Genomic DNA, 25185 nt, shown 5'->3' on the forward strand with positions numbered 1-25185 from the left:
AGATGTTTTGGGGATGTTGACCTGGAAACCAGGAAATGGTATAACAATTGAAATGTAAATAAGAAATACCCATTTTAATAAAGATAGTGAAAAAATGCATTTGAGTCAATGCAATTCATAGAGATAGTGTAAGAATATTCTATAGGTTGTGACAGCAGTAGAATAATTTTCTACTTCAATTATTTTAAAATGTAAATCGGAGTTTATGCAAACAATGATTTTTTTCAGAACTTTGATTTCAAAATTATTAACGCTATAGAACCAGTTTCACATGAATCTGAGCTTAACCTCAAATATAAATTCATACAATAGAATTCTAAGTTTTATTTCCAATTTTCCATATATTCTTGAGTTCTTGCAAAAGAAGCCAAAGTGGTTTCATGATTCAGAGTACCTTGGTGGATGTTCAATAAAAAGGAAAAGACGATTTGCCACTATCTTTCTCATTACCAGGTAGAAATTTAAATATATGTGTATATACATATATATATATATTTCTATTTATTGAAAAAATATATATATAATGGTCCTATTTATTGCAGAACCATTAAATTCATTAAATTTACTTTAAATGTTTAACCTTTATATATTTGGTTTACAAAGTAATTCTAGTTTTGAAAGCCAGAGATTATAATCTTGTTTCTTCCAATCAATTTCTTCTATATTTTGTAGCAATGCTTATGTGCAAACTCATAATTTACAATATTTTAATGGCTCCACCATTCAACCTGAAGAGTTAACAATTATATAGATAACCCTGAGTTTGGCATAAATATTAACCTGGCATTATGACACAAAAAAATCTTAATGAGTTCCATAAAATATATGTAAAATAATATTGTATGATCTAAAAGCAATACTGCTGGCAATTGGAAAAGGCTTTAAAATGCCCTTTGAATGGATAATTTACAATTTTTATTAAAGAGCTCAAGTGGAGGAATAGAAAATGAAAACTAAATTCAAAATATTTAGAAGACTATGCCAATAAAACTACTGTATTATCATAATCTTTGTGTGAAACTTAAATGCACACAGAGAAAAACTTTAATATGAGACACTTTCTTCAACCAAAATAAAAGAATTAATAGAACTAAAATCACTAAAGATGTGTCAGTAACAACAAATATCATAAGTCAGTAAAGAAGCACAGAGAAGAAAAGCCATACTACCACTTTAACCCTGGCTCCCTGAAACTAGCTGTTCCACATTAAATGAAAAATGCATGCATGAAAATGCAGGCCAGAATACACAGGACACTTCTGTCACAATAGCTAAAAAGCTGGTAAACAGTGTTTGATTTATAAGATAATTCAACTAACTTGAAAGGCTTTAATTCTTATTCAGACCTATATGGAGACTGAACAACTGTTTAGCTTTAAAAAAGGAATTCTTCTTAGGCTCTTTGTTCAACTACTAGTACTGAACCTTCTGAAATCTCCATTGCTAGACAGCAGTCTGAGTCTGGAGCCGGGAATGGTGTGCTGGATTCATTTAGAAGTCAAGTGTCTGGGTGCACTTTATAGAATTGAATCACAGGCTCCATCCCTCTGTGACTTCAGAACATGTAAGCATCAGCAGCACAAGTCCTATAAGCCCCAGTATCACCCTGACTGTGTCCTTGAGAGCTGGTGGCATTTCAAGTTGTGTTCTGCATTTCAAGGACATTCTTTGTCAAATCTCTGTATTACCTTTATTCAAACTGTGAAACACATAGAAGGTTTTATCTGCAGCTTTATGATAGCAATCCACTGTTGTAATTATTATGTGGCATTTAAGTCTTAAAATGCCAATCTTCTGGTGTTCTGCATATTTTTCTGATGCTGTTTTCGTTGAACAGTATCTCATGAACTATTATTTTCTCTTGACTAGACTACATTGAAGCAGAAACAAAGATTGAAAGTGATAACTGAAATGTCAAAGGAAGATTTTCTTCTGAGTACTTGTGAAACTAGTCCATTTGCTCCATTAGTCTAGATAATTCTACCCTCAGAGGACATGAAAAAGAAGGAAGATCTTTGATGGGAAATTTCCAATGAAAAAAATCAGAAAACATCAGTGAAGCAGTATTTTTATTATAGAGTGAATATTATTTGAATATGGTCCTGTAAACTACATCAGACATGTGTGAGCAGTGGTGCTAGTTATTTATAAAGAAAGGAAATGGAAAAAAATAGAGGATAAAGGGAAAAAAGTCACTATTAGTCATGATATAACTTAACTGAATAACTTTAAAATTTATGAGCATCATGAATATTTAAAACACTGCTTCAAAACCTAAACATTTTTAACTTTATATTGAGAATTTGATAAAATAGTATTAGATTCTTATCATTTCCATACCTCCTCTTGTTCACTCCAACTCTTCCTTTCTCTCCTCTATTCTAACTCAAATTTGTGACTTCTCAAATTATCATTGACACAGTTTCATGCCCATGCACGCACACACACACACACACACACACACACACACACACACACAGAGGGAGAGAGAGAGGGGGGGAGAGAGAGGGAGAGAGAGAGAGAGAGAGAGAGAGAGAGAGAGAGAGAGAGAGAGAACAAGCATAATCCATTCAGTTTTTATCACATACATATGTGTTTAGGTCTGACCACCAGGAATAAGATAAACTATGAGGGTGTTATTCCTGGAGAAAAATTCTTTCTTTTCTCTAAGAATCCATTAACTCCTTGTAGCTCTTCATCTTGGGTAAGGTCTTATGCAGATTCTCCATCCACCTCAATATTTCAAGTAGTGTCATCATTGTTATGTACTTATTTAGGTGACTATTATTATAAAATTTTCATGAGTATATCAACCCTGTAATATATAGATTGTGCAATCTTGCAACACACATTCTTGTTTACTAAAACAATCCTTTCCTCCCTATTCCATTATGTTCTCTAAGATGTAAGTAAATAAGTTGTGCTGTAGATATTTTCAACTGAGACTGGCTACCTTATAGTCATTTATTGTCTGCATTGACCAGTTGTATATCTCAATCTCTGTAATTTCATCCATCTGAGATGAAAAGAATATTCTTTGAATAAAGGTGAGTGCTAGACAGATCTGTAGGTATAATATACATTTGGAATATAGTTAAGCATTACACTGTTTAGGAAAATGGCAGTAGAGAATTCTCCACTATAGTCAAAAACTACTTTCCTTACAGCTAGAAAAATTTCCAATATCAGGCATGAATTGACTCTCTTGAGTTGCCCTTAAGTTCATTTGGAAGTTTGTTTGATATTCCCAATAAAAAGTTGCCATATTTGATACCTTGTTGTGTCTTGCAATAACGTTAATGTGGTTAATTGGCTTTACAGGTGAATAGGACTATTAAATTATTTTGTCCTTTGGTAACTTGCTTTTAAAACCTTTTAGATTCCATGAGAGTAAGTCTTCAGGGAGGAATCGTTCATGTGAGTTCTACCAATGTTTTCAAGTCCAGAGAGTAATCTGTGTTGTTTCAATTTGCTCAGCAGTTAAACCTAACAAACAACAAAACAGGACAACTTATAGTTTTGAGTAAGACTAGTCCCCATTGGTTCATAGACTGAATGCTTTGTCAACAGGGGATGGCACCCTTTAAATGGATTAGTAAGTGTGGCCTTGTTGTAGTAGGTGTGGCCTTGTCTCAGGAAATGTGATCTGGGCAAGTAGGTTTTAGGATTTCAAATTATAAAGCCAAGCCCAGTTTTTCTCATTGCCTATGGAAATAAAACTCTATGCTATTATCCATCACCATGTCTACTTAAATTCTGCTGTGTTCCCTGCCATGATGATAATGGATAACTAAATGCCTGAAACTATATGTAAGCCCCCAAGTAAATGTTTTCTATTATAAGAGTTGCCATGATCATAGCATCTCTTCAGAACAAGGAAAATTACACCTCATAAAACTTAAAAAATTTGATACTGCAAACAAAATGATCAACAAAGTAAAAAGGAACCACACTTGAATATGAAAAAGTATATTTGTAGGAAATCATATTTTCAGCTAATCATCTAACAAAGGATTAATATTGAGAATATATAAATGTCAGAAGCTACATGCAAATGGCTGAAGGCATGCTACTGACTTTCCTGGAAATGGTCCACCACTTTGCAAGGCATGCAATGGGTTTGTTCTGAGCCAAGGTCCCAAGAGACATCATTCCAGAATTGCTTCTTGCTAATGATATGCCTTTCCTGCCACTATTCCATAACCTAATGATTATTGAGTATCAGTACTGGGACAAATTTTTTGAAGACCAACATGAGGATGCATTTTCATGTACTAAAGATGTATAGGAATTTGATGATTTTGTATTTCCTAATAATGATTTAATAGAATTCCAAAATTTATACAAGTAATTTCAAGTTTTCTATAGAAAAGAAGTTGTGATTAGAGTTCAATAATCTTCATGTGACACAGGCTAATTGCACTAAGATAACAAAGCAGGCCCGGAGCAACCTAATGATCTAGGAAACATTCATTCTATGGGAGGAACTAAAGGTCAAAAGCTAGAAAGGGGCAGTTTATGGTAGGTGCCAGTACAGAAAATAAAATATTGATTGCTTTACCTATATATGAGATTCTGGTAGGAGTGTATAAAGTTTCCCCTGTTGCTACAATAAATAAGTCTGCTTTTGCCACTCGCCTAACTCCTGGAGTCTGTGTCATTGACACTGTGCCTTCTTACCTCACCTCCCAATGGTCTTGGTGTGAGTTGTAACAACAGTGAAAGACAAGTTTAACAACATAAATGACACAACAAATGTAATTTGGCACCATGATAACACAGCTCTCCTATTACAGCAATGTCTGGATACCTTTAAGGAGGATATAAATAATTCCCTTAAAGAAATACAGCAAAGCACAAGAAACACTAAGAAGCCTATATGGAGGAAACAAATAAATCCATTAAAGAATTACAGGGAAATACAATTAAAGAGGTTAAATAATTGAATAAAACAGAGCAAAATATGAATATTAAAATAAAGAAAACAGAAATGGAGGCTACCTTGGAGATGAAAAACCTAGGAAAGTGAATAGGAAAGATAGACACAAGCATCACCGATGTTATATAAAAATGGATGGCTCAGGCATAGAAGATATACATACAATGGTTAAAGAAAATGCTAAGTGTAAAAAGGTCCTAACCCAAAACATCCAGGAAATTTAGGAGACAGTGAAAAGACAAAACCTAAGAATAATAGGAATAGAAGAAGAATATTACCAGTTGAAAGAGCCAGGATATATACAACAAAGTCATAGAAGAAAACACCTAATCTAAAGAAAGACATGGCCATAAATATACAAGAAGCCTACAGACCATCAAATAGATTGAACCAGAAAAAAATCCTTCTGCAATATAATAGTCATACTACTAAATGTACCAAAAAAAAAAAAAAGAAATAATATTAAACAGTATAAGGGAAACTTCCAAGTAATACAAAAAAGGCAGACCTATCAGAACTACACCAGACTAGTCGAGAAATGGTAAAAGCAAGAAGATCCTGAACAGAGTTCATGTAGATATTAAGCAACTGTAGATACCAGTCCAGGTTATGATAACCAGAAATTCTCTGATTCACCATAGATGGGGGACTGAAGATACTCCATGCCAAAACTAAAATTATACAATGTTTCTACTAATCCAGCCCTCTACAGGATGCTAGAAGAACAACTCCAACACAAGTAGAATAACTACACCAAAGAAAGCATGAGAAATTAATCATCTCACAATCAACCAGAAGAAGAGAATCACAACATACCAACTACAACAACAAAAATAACAGGAACAAACAACCACTGGTCTTCAATATCCCTCAACATCAGTGAACACAATTCCCCAATAAAAATACACAGGCTATCAGGCTGGATACATAAACATGATCCATTATTTTCCTACATACAACAAACATACCTCAACAACAACAACAACTACAACAACAACAACAACAAGCACTACTTCAGAGGAAAAGGCTAGAAAAAAGTTTTATAAGGTAATGGTTTGAAGAAACAAGCTGAAGTAGCTATTCTAAAATCTAATAAAATGGTCTTCAATGAAAAGTAATCAAAAAAGATGGGGGAAGGACTCTTCATACACATCAAGAGGAAAATCCATCAGAATGAAGTCTCAACATTTATTGCTCAAAGGCTAGGGAACTCATATTTGTGAAAGAAACCTAACTAAAACTCAAAACAAACATCGAGCCTCACAAAATATAAGGAGGGGGGCAGGGTTCAACATATCTCTCTCAGCAATGGAGAGATCACTGAAATAGAAATTAAACAAAAATACAGTGAAACTGAGAGAAGTTATGAACCAAATGGATTGCACAGATTTCTTCAAAACATTTCACTTTAAAAGAATAAACCTTCTCCTTAGCACCACATGGAATGTTGTCTAAAATTAACCATATAATCAAACACAAAACGAGCTTCTACAGATGCAAGAAGATTGAAATAATCATCAAGGGCTAAGCCTGGACTTCAATAACAAAAAAGCAAATATAGAAAAAAAAAACAAAAAAAATCCTAAAAAACAGCAAAACCACATGCTCAAGGAAACTTTTTGATTCAGTGATAACTTGCTCAGGGAAGAAATAACGAAATTACATACTTTCTCAAATTCAATTAAAATGAAAGCACAACATATCCAAACTTATGGGAAACAAAGAAAATAATGCTAATAGGAAAATTTATAGCACTGAGTACCTTCATAATGAAACTGGAGAGATCCTATACTAGCAACTTAACAGTATATCTGAAAGCTCTAGGTCAAAAAGAAACATACCCAAGAGGAGGGCATGAAATAGTCAAACTCAGGGCTGAAATCAACTAAGTAGAAACAAAAAGAACAATATGAAGAGAAAAAACAAAAAAACAAAAAAACAACAACAAAAAAAAAAAAAAACAAGAGCTGGTTCTTGGAGAACACCAACAAGATAGATAATCCCTTAGCCAAATTAACTAAAGGGAACAAAAGCAATATTCAAATTAACAAAATCAAAAAGGAAATGGAACACATAAAAACAAAAACTGAGGTAATTAAAAAAAAAACATTAGCTCTTATTATAAAAGACAAAACTGGAAAATCTATATGAAATGGATGATTTTCTAGACAGATACCACATACCTAAGATAAATTAAGATCAGGTAAACTGTCTCTAAACATTTCTGTACCTCCTACCAATATAGAAGCAGTCATTTAAAATTTCCATTTCAAAAAAACCCAGGCACTGGTGGGTTTAGTGAAATATTCTACCAGACCTTCAAAGAAGAGCTAATGCTAATACTCTCCAAAGTATTCAACAAAATAGAAACAGAAGGAATAATACCTAATTCTTTTTATGGGGCAATCATTACTCTGACATGTAAAATATGCAAAGACTCAACAAAGAAAGAGAACTCCAGAACAATTTTACTTATGAATACCAATGTAAAAAATAATAGCATTCTCAAAAACCAAACCCAAGAATATGTCAAAAACATCATTCAATTGGCTAAGAGAAAAAGTACGGGAACAACAACCTTTACAGTAACCAGGAATAATATAAAATATCCAAACTTGATTAGGTAACTCTAATCAAGCAATCAAAAGATCTGTATGACAAGAACTGAAAGTTACTTAAGAAACGAATTGAAGAAATCATTAGAAGACAGGAAGACCTCCCACATTCATGGATCACTAGGATTAACAAGGTATGAATGTCCATCATATAAGAAGCAGTTTACAGGTTCAATATAATACCCATCAAAATTCCAACAGAATTCTTTGCAGTCATGAAGGGAGCAGTTCTCAACTTCATATGAAAAAAAAAAAAATAGCCGAAACAACTTTCAATAATAAGAGAATTTCTAAACGAAACCCCATTCCTGATCTCATGATGTACTACAGAGCAGTAGTGAAAAAGACTACATGATATTGGTAAAGACACAGACAGGTTGATCAATACAATAGAATCAAAGACTCAGAAATCAACTGACATACCTATGGCAATTTGATCTTTCAAAGAATCCAAAGACATATAATGAAAAAGAAAAAGGTAACATCTTCAGCAAATGATGCTGGTCAAACTGGTGTTCTGCCTGCAGAAGAATGCAAATTGATCCTTATTTACTACCCTGCACAAAGCTCAAGTCCAAGTGGATCAAGGACCTCAATATAAAGCCAGATACACTGAATCTAATAGAAGAGAGAGTAGGGAAATAGAGCAAGGGAAATTTTCCTGAACAGAGCACCAAAGACTCAGTCTCTAAGATCAACAATTGATAAATGAGATGTCTTGAATGTGAAAAGCTTCGTAAGACAAATGACTCTCTCATTAGGACAAAACAGCAACCTAAAGATTGGGGCAAGGTCTTCCCTACCCCTACATCTGGTAGCAAAATAATGTCCAAAATTTATAAAGAACTTAAGTTAGATTATAAAAATGGGGGAGGAGCAGGAATGTAGCCTTGAGAGACAGCAGAATGAATGCAAATATGCAACCTTAAGAAGTGGAAGGTCAGTCGGGGGACCGTCTAGATTGTACCAAACACCTTGGAGGTAAGGGAATCTCAGAACTCAAAGAAAGGACCTTAAATGAAATGTCCAACAGTGGGAAGAGGGAAATTGTAGAGTCCACCTCCAACAGAAATGGGGAATATCAAGTAGAGGGATGGGATTGATATCTCACATTCAAAACTTGACCCAGAACTGTTCCTGTCTAAAAGAACTGCAGGGACCCAATGGAGGAGATACTGAGGGAAAGGAGGTCCAGTAACCAGTCCATACCAGGATTCATCTCAAGGAGAGGCTCTAAGACTTGACACTATTACTCATGCTATGGTATGCTTACAGATAGAAGTCTAACATGGCTCTTCTCTGAAAGACCCAAGAAGCAGCTGACTGAGATATAAGTAGATACTTCCACCCAACCAATGGACTGAAGTTGGGGATTCCTGTGGTTGTATTACGGAAAGGCCAGAAGAAGTTGTGGACGAGGAGGGCACCCCCATAGGACAACCAGCAGTCTCAACAAACCTGAACTGCCAAGATCTCTGAAACATTGAGTCACCAACCAGGCAGTTACACTATCTGGTCTGAGGCCCCAGACACATATACAGCAGAAGACTTCCTGGTATGTCCTCAGCGAGGGAAGAGGGACCTAACTTTTGAGAGACTTACGACCCCAGGGAATGGGAAGGCCTGGCAGTGAGTGTATGTGGTGGGGAGTCTTCTTGGAGATAGGAGAGGAGGAAAGAGATGAGGAAGGACCTGGCAGAAGGCAGAACAGGAGGGGAATAATGACTGGATGGCAAAAAGGTTGAAGATAATAATAATAATAATAATAATAATAATAATAATAATAATGATAATAAGTAGAATTCAGAATTAAAGAGAAGATTCTCAACAGAGGAATCTTGAATGGCAGAGAAACACTTAAAGAAATGTTCACCATCCTTAGTCACCAGGGAAATGTCATTAAAAATGACCCTGAGATTCTACCTTATACTAATCAGAATGGTTAAGATCAAAAACTCAAACTACACCACATGCTGCTAAGGAAAGATTTTTCTTTTGCTGGTCTGATTGTGAAGTGGTACAACCACTAAAAAAATTGGAAATAATTATACCTGAAGAATCAGTTATATCATTCTTGGGCATACATGCAAAATATGCTCTAAAATATCACAGGGACACAGTGGTCCACTACTTTCATGGCAGCCTTATTCATAATAGCCGGAAACTAGAAGCATCCCGGATGTACTCAACTGAATAATAAATGTAGAAACTGTGGTTCATTTATACAATGTAATACTATTCAACTATTTAAAACAAGGATATCATGAATATTGCAGGAAAATGGTTGGAACTAGAAAATACCACCCTGAGCGCAATAACCCAGACACAAAGAATATGCGATGATATGTACATACTGATAAGAAGTTAGAGACAAAAACGAGAGACAGAAAATCATGATACATTCCACAGACTATAAGAAATTAAAGAAAGAAGACCCAAGTGAGAATTCTTCAATTTTATGTAGAAGGGGGAACAAATTCACCATGGAAGACAGAGAAAGGAGGTATCTGTGTGGGAGAAGGGAGGCAAAAGGGAAAAGGGGTGCAGAATCAGGTTTAGAGGAAGATGGACATCAGATATAGGGGCAGGAGAGAAGTTCATAGGACCAAGAGAATCAATGGAAATATGCAGTTGCTGGGGGTTAGGTAGGGGTATGGTAAAGTGAAATGCTAGAAAGTCCAAGAGACCTGGCATAGGGGGGCTTTCAGGACTTAATGTGGGTGAGTTTATCCTAAAAGCTCAACTGTGGGGAAATGTAATCTGAAGATACTAATTCTAGTAATTAAACAGAACCCCAACTGAAAAAATGGGGACACAAACCCACCTTCAGAATTTTCAAACCATAATTGTTCCTATCTAAAAGAAATGCAGCAATAAAAAATGGAACAGAGACTGAAGGAACGGCAGACCAGTCACCAGCCCAACTTAGAATCTATCCAATGGGTGGGCATCAAACCATGACTCTATTACTGATGTTAAGTTGTACTTGCAGACAGGAGCCTAGCATGTCTGTCCTCTGAGTTGCTCAACCAACAGGCAACTGAGGCATATGTTGATATATACTGTCAATAATGGACCTGAGGACAGGGACCCGATGGAAGAGTTAGGAGAAGAATTGAAGGAACTAAAGTGAATGGTAACCCCATAGGAAGACCAACAGTATTAACTAACCTGGAGACCTGGGGTCTCTCAGAGACTATGCCACCAACCAAAGAGCATACATTGGCTGGTTCTCAGTTCCTGGGACATATGTAGCACAGGACAGTCTTGTCTGGCCTCAGTAGGTGAGGATGTGCCTAATCCTCTAGAAACATGGTGACCCAGGGGAGGGGGATGCAAGGGGGGCAACCTCTCAGAGGTAAAGAAGAGGGGGGAGCCAGGAGAAGAACTTGGTGAGGGGGGACTGGGAGGGGAAAAATTTGGGATATAAATAAAAGAAAAAAATAAAAATATTATCAATTGTCTTTAGAAAATATAAATACTAAAAATGACAATAAAGATTCAATTTAGCCATTCTCTGCTTAATCCAGTTTGTCAGTGTCTCTGTATTTGGGTGTGGCTTTCTACAGTTTCATACAGAATGCATATATTTTCCTGTGTGCATAAATAAAAGTTGGTTAGAGTTTGCTCTTTGGAGTTTTGTTCTATCACATATTAAATATGTGTATTATAAAATTGTCGGAGCTTTCTCTATGGTGTTTTTGCTCCATCCACCAAATATTTATGTATATATGTATGTATGTACATATGTATGTATGTATGAATGAAAAATGAACATAACCTCTTTTTCTGACTCATCAGATGTGAATGAGTTTTTTTCTTTCTGAGTGTGTGACTTTTTTTTCCTCTATCTCTTGCTCACAAAGAGTTAATGAAACTCTGAGTCTGTCTCTTGCCTGATCAAGTGAAGGGCTTACCAGGAAAGAAATAAAGAGCCAGAGTAAGCTATTTTTTTTACTTAATCCCTGGTTGTTAAACAGCAGGTGTTAATCTCCAGAAGCTAGAGGTTTCTAGCAATAGAATAGAGAAGAATTAAGAAAGGTAAATATTGGGGATGGGGATTTAGCTCAGTGGTAGAGCGCTTGCCTAGGAAGCACAAGGCCCTGGGTTTGGTCCCCAGCTCTGAAAAAAAAAAATTAAAAAAAAGGTAAATATTACCAAGTGTTAATTGGTTTCTTTTGCCCCCTTTAACAATCTATACTGCCCATCTCTGCCTTCCAGATAGAGCTGGTACAGTGGCTAGCCCTAGGCATATAAAGAACAAAAAAAAAAAAAAAGTTAGCCAAAAATAATTCTTAAATACTAGTATGTATCTAAACTAAAAGTTCTTAAAGGAAGATTTAAAAATATTTATGATATGAGATATATGTTATATGTTGTCTGTTAGGTATTGTGTAATGTTATGTGTTATTATAAAATAATGTATTATATATAAATATATATAGTCTTTGCCATTTTTCTTAAATTTCACACTGTTAGAAGTTAGAGAAATGAAAATTAAACCACTTTAAGATTTTGTCTTACACAAATTAAAATGCCAAATATTAAGAAAACAATTAACAACAAATACTGGTAAGAGTGTGAGAAAAGGTGACGCTCATTCAGTGGTAGTAGGCTTTTAGTATTGCCAACTGGTTCAGCCACAAGAGAAATCACTGCAGAGACTCCTCAATAATCAAAAAGGAAAACTACAATATGACACAAGCCTTGTTCAAAGACCTCTACCTTTTACTGTACAGATATTTGCTCAGCTGTATTCATGGCCTCCTTATTCATAATAGTTAGTATATTGCTATGAATGAGTATTCTCCATAAATTCATGTTTGTTAAAATGCATGACCTTCTTGGAAGTGGTGGGCTTTGATATGGCAAAACTCTGTGACAGGTCTCTAGTATCTCTCTATTTTCTTGCTTCTTTGTGAATCAGGAAAAATATCTCTCAGCTCCTTCTCTAATACCAAGACTATCTGGTCCTGCAATAATAATGGACTAATACTCTGAAATTGTAAACAATATCTCAACTACATTCTTTTTTAAATAAGAGTTTATTTGGTCATAGTGTATTTTCACAGAAATAGAAAAATGACTAAGTCAGAAATTGATACCAATGAATGGGTTATTGTTGTGACAAGTTTGAACATATTGTTTGGAGTACTATGGAAGAAAACTGAGATTTATTTGGATTATAACACCAGTTGAAAGCTTTAAAAGGGGCTTAGTGATTCATTCTTGAGGGAACTGGGAAAACAGTAATATTGAGAGCAACATAGACACAAGTAAAAATTTGGGAAGGGAAGAATATTAATAAATGGACTAGAGACAATTTGTATGATATTCCAGAAAAGAAGGTGACTCCATTTTACTTTTGTCCTAAAAATGTACACAAGGATAAATTGTAGAATTTAGATTAATGGCACTGGCAAAAGAAATTTCAAGACATCCTAGTGTTAACTATGTCACATGGTTACTAGTAATTACTCGTATGCAAATCTATTATGACAAATGCCAAACTGGGCAAAAAAAATTAACCAACCAACCAAACAAAAAAACAACCAAAAATCAAACAACAAAATGCAATTTAAAGAGAAAAGGAGCTCCTGGAAATATAACATTAGAGCCAAGGCCAGTGTTCAAGAAGAGAAAAAGTTGAAAGACAGAACTGATTCAAACAGGAATAAAGGGAATTGTGTCCTCAGCATAAGACCCCACCCAGCTAAGCTTGCAACTTCTGAAAAGGAATTAATGAAATTTTTAAGTAGCTAAGGACCGACAACAATGGAAAGTTGGTTCAAATTCAAGTAAAAAAGAGGCAAGTTCCCATTCTGGAAAGCAGAAAATCTTGGAAGTTTCAGCCAGGTTACTCTAGATTTAAAGTCCAGAAGTCTATGGGAAAAGGGTAATGACATTTGGCAGCCGAAGTCGCAGATTTTGCAGAGCAGTTCCTGCATGGGGGCCTAAAGAAACCATTGCATACAGTTTTGAACGTAAACCCTGAATTGCATTGAAGACCCCCTAGAACCTGGAGATGGCAGAGCTGTGGAATAAATGCCAAGGAGGACTTGAGACTGGCCAAAGAGGGAGAAGTGAGTTGTAGTCAATGAATCTGGGTGGAGTTAAATTCCCTTTAAGAAAAATATTTTTATTATTTAATCCTTTTTTTACCTTCCAGAGTTCACCCCTTCCCGGTTTGCCCACCACAACCACTCTCCATCTTATAAGTCCCCTGTCTCCAAAAGCATGGCGCCACACCCTTACCACACCCCACCAGGCCTCCCCACTTGTGGGGCCTCAAGTCTCTCCAGGGTTACATACATCTTAACTCACAGAGGCCAGGCTAGTCAGTGCTCTGCTGTATATGTGTTGGGGACCTCATATCAGCAGGTGTATGCTGCCTGCGTGGTGGTCAGTGTCTGAGAGATCTTGGGGCCCAGGACAGTTGAGACTGCTGGACTTCCTATCGGGTCACCCTCCTCCTTAGCTTCTTCCAGCTTCTTCCCCATTCAATCATAGGGACCTGTGCCTTCTGTCCATTGGATGGGTGCTAGTATCTGCATCTGACTCAGATGCTGACTGGGCCTCTCATAGGGCAGCCATGCTAGGTGTTTGTCTGCAAGAACACTACAGCATTAGTAGCAGTGTCAGGGCCCCAGGCCTCCCCTTGAGCTAGATACCAATTTGGGCCTGTCACTGGACATTCATTCTCTCATGCTCTTCTCCATTTATGTCACTGCAGTTCTTTCAGACAGGAACAATTCTGGGTCAGAGGTTGACTGTGGAGATGGCAATCCCATCTCTCCACTTGATGTCCTGTCCTTCCATTGGATGTGGAGTCTACAAGTTCCCCCACCCCACTGTATAGCACTTCATTCAAGGTGAATGCATTGACATGAGGACAGGATAAAAATGTGACTTGCTTTTGTACTTGACGTGGTCCAGTATTCCTTCTCTATGCTCCCTTTTATCCCCACTGCATGTTAGAAATATGCGATTTGATGTGATTTGCTTTTTCCTTAAGTGGAGTTACAGTTAAGTGATAACCTTGAATCTAAAAAAAACATTGGATTTGGACTTTTAAACAGTGCTGAGACTGAAAATTTTCTGTGGCTTTATGATGTACTAACCACATATATTTGTAAACAAGTTTAAACCAAATAAATGTTTTTCTTTGTAAGTGTTGTCTCTTGACTGCAATAGAATATTCACTAAAACACTAGGAAATGGAAATGAATTAATGTTCTTCAACTGATAGAAAACTAACATGTGGTAATAATATACAATGTGGAATTCATCATATTGCTCAAGACATCATGCATTTCAAAGAGAAGACACAGAGGATACTGAACTAGAATTGAACTGACTGCACCTTATCTGAGGATTAACATTTATGGCATCAGAAACATTAAACATTCTGAAGGAGGGAGGTAACCCATAGTTTTATCCAGCTATGACTCCTATTAAACCCAAAAATGACCATTACAGCATGTATCCAAAGGTCACGGTACTTGCATTTATACTTTTGTGGGTAAGCAAATGCTCTCTATTTGAACTTATTTTAAATTTATAATGTGTTCTTTGGGTAATAACCCCATCCCAAGTCAAACAAAAAATTGTATTTTCAAACTTGGTTTACTAAGTAAGAACTGCTATGTCATTGTTGCTTCATTGCATGTTTTGAAGTCTATATTTGACTGAACTACTTCGCATATATTTCTTTTTCTTGGATATTTTATGTATTTACATTTCAAATGATATCTCCTTTCCCACTTCTCCCATACCTTCTACCCCTTCTTCTGTGAGGATACTCCCACTCTCACCAAAACCCTGCAACCTCAATGCCCATGCATTAACCTACATTGAGGAAAGGAGCCTTCACAGGACCAAGGGGTGTTCCTCCTATTGATACTGTACAATGTCATTCTCTGCTACATATGTGGCTAGAGTCATGGGTCCCTCCTGCCTACTCAGTGGTTGGTGGTTTAGTCTCAGGGAGCTCTGATGGGGTTTCGTAAGTTGATGTTGTTGTTCTTCCTATGGTGCTACAAACCCCTTAAGTGTAGAGAGCGGCGCGGCGAAACAAAGATGGCGCCGACATCCAGCCTTGTCTGGATTCGACAACTTACTGCGCATGTGCAGTCTTGTCCCCTTGCTAGGGCGGCCATACGATAATGAGATGTAGGGCTCCCTCTAGTGGTGAACAGCGGTACTGCACATGTGCGGTTTATGCACCAGGTGTCAGTTGACCGTTAATATGCTAATGAGGTGACTCATTCTCCGCCAATACCTGGAGGACAAGTAGTGGGGTGATCCATGCCCCACGTTGGGCGCGCGGCAAGTGGTGCTGAAACCCAGGAACCAACATTGCCGGTGCCGAGGGGACCCTTCAGTGTGCTGAAGAGGATTCAGAACTGCGAGAAGGTAAATTAAAAGGCAAGCTCCGAGAGGCATGCCCCTTTTTAGATTTAGTCTTGCCGTGGAGGGATTGTTGCTCGTTTTTATAGTGACTGTTGTCTTCTTACTAGTTGTGTTAAAATGTGAGGACATAGTCAAGGCAGGACAGAACATTCAAGAGAGAATGTCGGACATCCCTGACCCCCTTTGCTAGGTTGATAGGAGAGAACTTCGTGCTGTATAATGTTTCAGCTACCAGAAAAAGGTGATACCAGGTTGATCAATATTCAATATAATAACCTCTTGGTAAATAATACTGCCACTAGTACTTCAGTATGTGCTAGATGACCTTTTTTCTGATAAGCACTAATGTAAGCAGTGGTGCTTTAAATTGTAATAGCTCTGATGTAGTCTGCTATTTAGCTGAATGCTGGGATGGCACCAATGACACCACAGTGATGGTTAAGATTCCCTCCTTTGTGCCAATCCCAGTGGAGACAAACCCAGATAGCTTTCCTATTCTTAATTTGCTGAGAGCCAAAAGAGATTTTGGAATTACGGCAGCAATAATTTCAGCCATTGTGCTGTCTGCTGCCGCAGCTACCACAGCTGAAATCGCTATGACCAATCAAATACAGACGGCTGAGACTGTCAATCAGATTGTAGAAAGAACTGCAGTGGCGCTAGAGATACAAGAAGAATTTAATACCCATTTGGCATCTGGCCTTCTATTAGCCAATCAAAGGATAGATTTAGTTCAAGAACAATTGAAGCACTGTATCATATGACACAGCTGTCTTGTGTTTCCTCCCTTCGAGGTTTATGCATTATTCTTTTGCGAGCTAACTTTTCTCAGAATTTTCAACAGAACAAAGAAATCTCGAATTATCTGAAAGGAAACTGGTCCATGAAAGCAGAGCAACTATCAAGACAATTGCTGATGCAGATTGCTGTCCTTAACAGCACTAGGCTGGACCCCATCACAGTTGAAGACTTTACCTCATGGATTACCAATGCTTTCTCCCTTTTCAAGGAGTGGGCGGGCATGTTTGTCCCGGGGAGCTATTGTCCTCCTGGGATGCGGAGTAGGTCTCTGGCTTATTGGCCATTTAAAAAGAGAACATGCCAGACACAAAGTGGTTGTTTACCAGGCTATGACCACCATTAAAAAGGGTGCTTCTCCCGACATATGGCTGGCCTCTTTGAAAGATCAAGAGTTCACCCTAGATCATTTTTGTCACAGTCATGTGGAGTCATTGTATCCAGGGACGGGCAACTTTCCTCGAACTCGGACCAACCTAAGACACGGGGCCCAGTGGCGATAGGGTGACCCAGCGACGGGTAAGGCCGAGTCATCGTAAGGAACGACCTAAGACAGGAGCAATGACAAGATTGACGTGACACCTAGATCTAGACCAGTCATTTTATTAAACAAAAAAGGGGGAGATGTAGAGAGCGGCGCGGCGAAACAAAGATGGCGCCGACATCCAGCCTTGTCTGGATGTCGACAACTTACTGCGCATGTGCAGTCTTGTCCCCTTGCTAGGGCGGCCATACGATAATGAGATGTAGGGCTCCCTCTAGTGGTGAACAGCGGTACTGCACATGTGCGGTTTATGCACCAGGTGTCAGTTGACCGTTAATATGCTAATGAGGTGACTCATTCTCCACCAATCCCTGGAGGACAAGTAGTGGGGTGATCCATGCCCCACCAATCCCTGAGAGATAATTAGCATACTGTTGTGTATATAAGTCGAGCGACTTTGCTGCTCAAAGTTCCTGTTCAGAAGAGCTGTAACACTGAGAAGAGCTGTAACACTAAGGAGAGCTGTAACACAGTAAAGGCTTGCTCGCAGAAGAATCCTGTTGCCTCTCGTCGTTCTTACTGGCGGAACATTAGGCGCGTGACACTTAAGCTCCTTCAGTCTTTTCTAAACTCCTCCATTGAGGTCCTCATGTTCTTTCCAGTGGGTAGCTACAACAATCCTCATCAGTATCAGTAGGGCTCTGGAACAGCCTCTCAGGAGACACCCATATGTGGCTCATGTCAACAAGCTCTTCTTAGCATCAGCAAGGGTGACTGGGTTTGGTGGCTACATATGGGATGTATCCCCAGGTGGGGCAGTTTCTAGATGACCTTTTCTTCAGTTCCTGTTCTATTCTTTGTCCCTGTATTTTCTTCCATGAGTATTTTGTTCCTCCTTCTAAGAAGGAATGTGAAGCGTTCATATTTTGGTCTTCTTCCTCTTGGGCTTCATAAGATATGTGCATTTTTTGTAAGTATAATAAGATTTTGGGTTATCAGTGAGGATGGCACCGCATGTGGGATTTTTGTGCCTGGGTTACTTCACTCAGGATATTTAACAGTTCCTTTTATTTCCTGAAGAATTTCATGTAGTCATTGTTTTTAATTACTGAGTAGTACTCCACTAGGTAAGTAACACAATTTCTGTATCCATTCCTCTGTAGGGACATCTGGGTTCATTCTAGCTTCTGGCTATTATAAACAAGACTGCTATGAACATAGTGGATCATGTGACCTGGTTATAAGTTGGAGCATCTTTTGGGTATATGCACAGAAGTGATATAGTTTGGTCCTCAGGTAGTACTACGTCCAATTTACTGAGGAACCTCCAGACTGATTTCCAGAGTAGATCTAACAGCTGGAAATCTCACCAACAATGGAGAAAGGTTTCTTTTTCTCTACATCCTTGCCAGCATCTACTGTTACCTGAATTTTTGATCTTAGCCATTTTGACTGTTGTGAGGTGGAATCTCAGGGTTGTTTTGATTTGCTTTTCCCTAATGACTAAGGAGGTGGAAAATGTCTTTAGGTGCTTCTCAGCCATTCAGTATTCCTCAGTTGTGAATTCTTTGTTTAGTTCTGTTCCCCATTTTAAATTAATGTCATTTGATTCTCTGAAGTCTAACTTCTTGAGTTTTTTGCCTATATTAAATATTAGCCCTCTATCAGATGTAGGATTGGTAAAGACCTTTTCCCAATCTGCTGTTTGCTGTTTACTCCTATTGACAGTGTTCTTTGCCTTACAGAAGCCTTGTAACTTTATGAAGTCCCATTTATTAATTCTTGATTTTAGAGTATACATCATTGGTGTTTGGTTCAGGAAATTTCCCCCTGTGTCAATATGTTTGAGGATCTTCACCATTTTCTCTTCTACTAGTTTCAATGTATCTGCTTTTATGTGGAGGTCTTTGACCCACTTATACTTAAACTTTGTACAAGAGACAAAAATGGGGCAATTTACATTCTTCTATATGCTGAACTCCAGGTGAGCAGGCACCATTTGTTGAATATGCTGTCTTTTTTCCATTGGATAGTATTAGTTCCTTTGTTAAAGATCAAGTGACCATAGGTATGTGGGTTCATTTCTGGGTATTAAATTCTATTCCATTGATCTACCTGCCTTTCTCTGTACTAATACAATGCATTTTTTATCACAATTGCTCTGTAACACAGATTAAGGTCAGGGATGGTGATTCCCCCAGAAGTTCTTTTATTGTTGAGAATAGTTTTTTTTTTCTACCCTGGTGTTTGCTTATCCAATTGAATTTGCAAATTTCTCTTTCTAATTTTATGAAGAATTGAGATGGAATTTTGATGAGGATTTCATTGAATCACTAAATTGCTTTCGGCATGATCACCATTTATGCTATCTTAATCCTGCTAATCCATGAGCATGGGAGATCTTTACATCTTCTGAGGTCTTCTTCAATTTCTTTTTTTCAGAGACTTGAAGTTCTTGCCATATAGACCTTTCACATGCTTGGTTAGAGTCATATGAAAGTATTTTATATTATTTGTGGCTATTTTGAAGGGTGTCCTTTTCCTAATTTCTTTCTCAGCCTGTTTATCCTTTGAGTAGAAGAAGGCTACTGATTTGTTTGAGTTAACTTTATATCCAGCCGCATTGGTAAATTTGTGTTTCAGCTGTAGTGGTTCTCTCATGGAATTTTTGGGGTCACTTAATATTTTATCATATATCATCTGCAAATAGTAATATTTTGACTTCTTCCTTTCTAATTTTATCCCATTGACCTCTTTTTGTTTTCTATTTACTCTACCTAGAACTTCAAGTACTATATTGAATAGGTAGGGAGAAAATAGGCAGCCTTGTCTAGTCCCTGATTTTTGTGGAATTGCTTCAAATTTCTCTCCATTTAGATTGATGGTGGCTAATGGTTTGCTGTACATTGTTTTTATTATGTTTAAAGTATGGGTCTTGAATTCTTGATCTTTCCAAGACTTTTATCATGAATGTGTGTTGAATTTTGTCCAATGTTTTCTCAGCATCTAATAAAATGAGCATTTTCTTTTACCTTGAGTTTGTTTATATAATGCATTACTTTGATGGATTTTTATATATTGACCCAATCTTGCATTCCAGGAATGAACCCTACATGATCATGGTGAATTATTATTTTGATGTGTTCTTGGGTTCAGTTTGGGGGAATTTTATTGATTATTTTAATGAATATTCATGAGGAAAATTGTTCTGAAGTTCTCTTTCCTTTTAGCATCTTTGTACAGTTTAGGTATAAGGGTAATTGTAAATTCAAAGAACAGTTGGGTAGTCTTCCTTCTGTTTCTATTTTGTGGAACAGTTTGAAGAGTATTGGTATTAGGTCTTCTTTGAAGGTCTGCTAGAATTCTGCACCAAATCCAGGTAGCTCTGTGCTTTTTTGGTTGAGAGAATTTTAATGACTACTTTGATTCCTTTAGGAGTTGTGGGACTTTTAGATGGTTTATATGATTCTGGTTTAACTTTGATACCTTCTATTTGTCTAGAGTATTTTCCATTTCATTCAGATTTTCCAGTTTTCTTGAGTATAGGCTTTGGTAGTAGGATTTGATAATTTTTTGAATTTTTCAGTTTCTGTTGTTATGTCCATTTTCATTTCTGACTTTGTTTATTTAGATACTGGCTAAGTGTTTATCTCATTCATTTCCTCACAGAATCAGCTCCTCGTTTTATTGATTCCTTGTACAGTTCTCTGTTTCTACCTGATTGATTTCCGCCCTTAGTTTGATTATTTCCTGCCTTCTATTCCTCTTGGGTGTATTTGATTATTTTGTACTTACGGCTTTTAGGTGTTCTGTCAAGCTGCTTTTCTGCACTCTCCAGTTCCTTTTTGGAGGCAATCAGAACTATGAGTTTTCCCCTTAGCACTGCTTTCATCATTTCCCATAAATTTGGGTATGTTGTATCTTCGTTTTCATTAAATTCTAAAATATATTCAATTCCTTTCTTTATTTCTGCCTTTACCAAGTTGTTATTGAGTAGAGTGTTGTTCAGCTTCAATGTGTATGGGTACTTTCTGATGTTTATGTTATTATTGAAGATCAGCCTTAGTCCATCATGATCAGATAGAATGCATGGGACTATTTCAATCTCCTTGTATGTACTGAGGCCCATATTGTGACCAAATATATGGTCAATTTTTAAGAAGGTATAATGAAGGGTTGAGAAGAAGGTATATTATTTTGTTTTAGGTTGAATTGTTCTAGAGATCTGTGTCAAAACCATTTGGTTCATAAATTTTATTAGTTTCACTAGATCTTCAGAATTGATATTTCATTTTGTTATATTTTCCTTTGATTACTTTTAAATGACCTTCCTTATCTATTTTGATAACTTTTGGTTGACAATCGATTTTATTTTATGTTTGAATGGCTACTCCAGCTTGTTTCTTAGGACTATTTGCTTGAAGAAAAAAAAAAAACTTCCCAACCTTTTAATCTTAGTTAGTATCTGTCTTTGTCACTAAAGTGTGTTTCCTATATGCATCAAAATGCTGCGTCCTGTTTATATAACCAATCTGTTAGTGTAGGTCTTTTCATTGGGGAATTGAATCCATTGATGTTAAGAGTTATTAAGGAATTGTGATTGTTTTCTCTTTTAGTTGTTCTTGTTATTGTTATTGTTCTTGTTCCTGTTAGAGGTGGAATTATGCTTGTGTGGCTCTTTTCTTTTGGGGTTGTTGCAAGATTACCCTTTTTCTTTTTCTTTTTCTTTTCTTTTCTTCTTCTTCTTCTTTTTTTTTTTCTTTTGTTATGGTATAGTTTCTCACCTTGTGTTAGAGTTGGAGTTTTCCATCTATTATGTTTTCTAAGGCTGGAGTTGTGAAAAAGTATTGCATAAATTTGGTTTTGTCATGGAATATCTTTGTTTCTCCATCAGTGGTAATGGAGAGTTTTGCTGGATATAGTAGCCTGGGCTGGCATTAGTGTTCTTTTAGGGTCTGTATGATATCTTCCCAGGATCTTCTAGCATTCATAGTATATGCTGAGAATTCTAGTGCAATTTTCATAGGTCTACCTTTTTATGTTACTTGAACTTTTCCTTTACTTCTTTTAATAGTCTTTCTTTTATTGTGTGTAGTTGGTGTGGTGACTATTATGTGATAGGAGGCATTTCTTTTCTGGTTCAATCTATTTGGAGTTCTCTAGGTGTCTTGTAGGTCATGGTCATCACTCTTATTAAGTTAGGGAAGCCTTCTTCTATGATTTTGTTGAAGATATTTACTGGCTCTTTAAGTTAGGATTCTTTGTTCTCTTATATGCCTATTATCCTTAGGTTTGATCTTCTCGTTGTGTTCTGGATTTCCTGCACGTTTTTGTTTAGGAGCTTTTTCCTTTTTCTATTTTCTTTCACTGTTGTTTCAATGATTTCTTTGGTATCTTCTGCCCCTGAGATTCTCTTCCATCTCTTGTATTCTGATAGTGATGCCTGCATATTTTACTCCTGAAGTCTCTCCTAGGTGTTCCTATATCCAGGGTTATCTCCCTTTGTGATATCTTTATTATTTCTATTTCCATTTTTAAACCCTGGATTTTTTCCTTCAATTCCTTCACCTGTTTGGTTGTGTTTTCCTGTAATTCTTTAAGAGATTTTTTTGTATCCTGTTTAAGGGCTTCTACTTGTTTATCTGTTTTGTCCTGTATTTCTTTAAGGGAGTTATTCATGTCTTTCTTAAAGTCCTCTATCATCATCATGAGATATGGTTTTAAGTCTATCCTTGCTTTTCTAGTGTGTTTGGATATCCAGTATTTGCTGTGATTGGAGAACTGAGTTCTGATGATGCCAAATAGTCTTGGTTTCTGTTGCTTATTTTCTTGCACTTGCCTCCCTCAGTCTGGTTATCTCTAATGTTAGTTGGTCTTGCTGTCTCTGACTAGATCTTGTCCCTCTTATGGGCCTGTGAGCCTGTGAGCCTGTAATTGCTGTGAGAGTACTTTTGGCAGATCTGCTCTCTACATGCAGGTTTCTGTCTGAGGGCTGATTCACATGCACTTGTGAGACATGTATTTTTGTAAAATTCTATTTAATGCTTGCCTTCGTGCTGGCTAGTTTTTCATCAACTTGATACAAGGAAGAGTCATCTGAAATAGGAAACCACAACTGAGAAATGCCTTCATGAGATTAGGATAAGATTTTTTTCTTACATAATGATTGAGGAGAAAAGGCCCAGCCTACTATTAATGAGGCCATTCCTGTACTGGTGGTCTTTTTTTTTTTATTAGAAAGGAGGATGAACAAAACCTGAGGAAAAAGACAGTAGCAAGCACTCCTTTATGGCCTTGGTATCACCTTCTGGGTCTAGGTTGTAGTCTTGATTGAGTTCCTACCCTGACATCTTTCAGTGACGGTCTACACTGTCGAAGTGGAAGTGAAATAAACAATTTCTTCACCAACTTGCGTTTTAGTTAGGGTGTTTTGGTATAGCCATAGTAACCCTGACTAAGACATTGCTTTTATTATTTACTTATTTAAATTAGAATGAAGCAGTGACATTTTTCAGTCCCTTAGGTGGAAAGTGTATGTTATACAGAAATAATGTAACCTAACATTCTTATGACTGATAGTAGAGATGTATACTATGAATAACAATAAAAATTTGGAGGCATTATATAGTTAAAGTAAAACTAAGAACAATAAAGTAATAAATCGGTTCTTCGATAATTAATTATAGGATGAATATTTGGAGAATTGCTGAAAAAAATCTATAGTTGCTGAGATTTTTATACTGCTCAACCATGAATCCATGTTAATGGAAATTCTTTTCAGGAATTCTGCTGAAAAATTTTTTCTATTTTCTATTTTATATATTCAAAAATTTAAATTTACTATTCATAAATATTAAGCTGGTAGTCCTGAAATTTAGGATAGGTGATTATATGCTACAGTGTTTCTCATATTTTTTCAGTTTTCTAAATTCGTTTGTCAAAATAACTGATCACCTCTAGCTCTGAACTCCTTGTTTTTATGTGGAAAATATTAGCAGTAAAAAGTAAAGACATTTGGCAAGTATTATATAGCTTTAGCGCAGGTACTTGATAATCTAAAAACATAATGCTGAGGTATAATTATTCTTATTACAATTGCAAATGCATTATTTCTTGTAGGTAGTGCACTGCATATTTGTTTGGAGACTCAAAGGGCGTGTATAAAGACATTAAAAAAAAAACAGGACACATAAGTGAGAGTAGAGAATACCATTATATTCTTTTATAACTCTTCTAATTAAGTGATTATTTTCTTTCGCTTCTTCTTTTTATAATCTTTGATTATGAATACCTGACTTTTTGTTCATGTTTCAGATTCATATTTTTGAAGTTTTTTTTATTTACAGATTTCAATTTTCATCAAATTAGCAAAATCTATACATTATTAAATGCCTTTTCTCATTATCATTTTCTACTACTGCAACAATTCTAATTAAAATCCAGAGCTCTTCTTTAATTTATCCTGCCATTTACTGTCTATTTTTAAATCCTCATTGCTGCTTGATTCTTGATTTCTATTGCTTATTCTATTGATTGCTTGATTTCTATGTCTTAAAACTCAACGTTTTTGTCAGTGTTCAATTTACCTTTGTCCATTTCAATGCAATTTTATCCTTCAATAGTATTATTCTTGTTTAGAAGTTCAGGTTATATTTTTAACTCCTATTAACTTAACATTTGGAGCTTGAAAAATAAATTTGAATTTTTTTAACCTTTTTTCCCCCCACTATTCTAATATATGTCAGCTTGGGTCAGTTTTAAGTGATCTACTATCTCACAAGTAAACCATAGTTTTCATTCATTTCATGCCTGACAATGAATAATTGGAAAACAGACATTTTAATTTTATCTTCATGTATAATGAAAAGGTTTGTCATACTAGAAATATTCTTAGAAATATTAGCATTCAGTTATTGTATCTGGATAAATTTTGAGCA

The sequence above is a fragment of the Rattus norvegicus genome, chromosome X (genome assembly GCF_036323735.1).
Source record: "Rattus norvegicus strain BN/NHsdMcwi chromosome X, GRCr8, whole genome shotgun sequence".
In the NCBI taxonomy this organism is placed as follows: domain Eukaryota; kingdom Metazoa; phylum Chordata; class Mammalia; order Rodentia; family Muridae; genus Rattus; species Rattus norvegicus.